Here is a 749-nt window from a genome sequence, read left to right as displayed (position 1 = left end):
CGCGGCTGCGGTGCCCGGGGCGGGGGGCGGCCTCCGCGGGGCCCTGCAGCTGCACATCTGGATAGGCAGGTGCGAGCCTAGATGCACCAACGCGAACATCTGTCTGTGTATTAACCGACAGGCAGTGGTGCTGCAGCACCGGTAACAAACGTAAATATTTATGACGTAAGCAATAAATACACGGATCTGGTATAAAAAAAGGCCAGCAAAAAGCTGCTCCCCGCCTCGAAGGGGCTGAAAATCTGCCGGCGAAGCAAGGAACCCTCCTGCGCGTTGCCACTGAGCGGCAGCACAGCAGCTCCGAGATCCCTTCGGAGAACCGGAAAGAAAAAGTTTATCCCTGGCAACTCTGATGTATTAATAACAGGAATAACCTCGCGGAAAGGCTGGGGAGCTTTGCCGGGGGGTCACCTCTCCCCCCGGGGAGCGGTTCCCGGGGTCCCGGAGCGAGCTTCGGCCTCGTCCCGGCTGCCGCGGTGAAATCGAGTGTGGCCGCGTGAGCGAAACGGCGCGCTTGGCGATTAGTGCGTGTCCAGGCGCAGGTTTGGAGGGTGTTGCATAAAGCTCTCCTGGGTTAAACGCTGCTTTTCCAGGAGGAGGGGGGTAAGCGATACGCTGGGTGATTTCGTAAGGTCAAAAATTGGTCCCCTGTGGTCCCTATTCATTTGCAGGGAGGAGGAGCTGGACCTGTCGGGCTGCTCTGGCTTCTCCACTTCTCGTTCCTTCTGCCACCACAAATCGTTGCGTCA

This window comes from Aptenodytes forsteri, unplaced genomic scaffold (assembly GCF_000699145.1).
Source record: "Aptenodytes forsteri isolate BGI_AS27 unplaced genomic scaffold, ASM69914v1 Scaffold158, whole genome shotgun sequence".
In the NCBI taxonomy this organism is placed as follows: domain Eukaryota; kingdom Metazoa; phylum Chordata; class Aves; order Sphenisciformes; family Spheniscidae; genus Aptenodytes; species Aptenodytes forsteri.
This window is presented reverse-complemented; position numbering follows the sequence as displayed.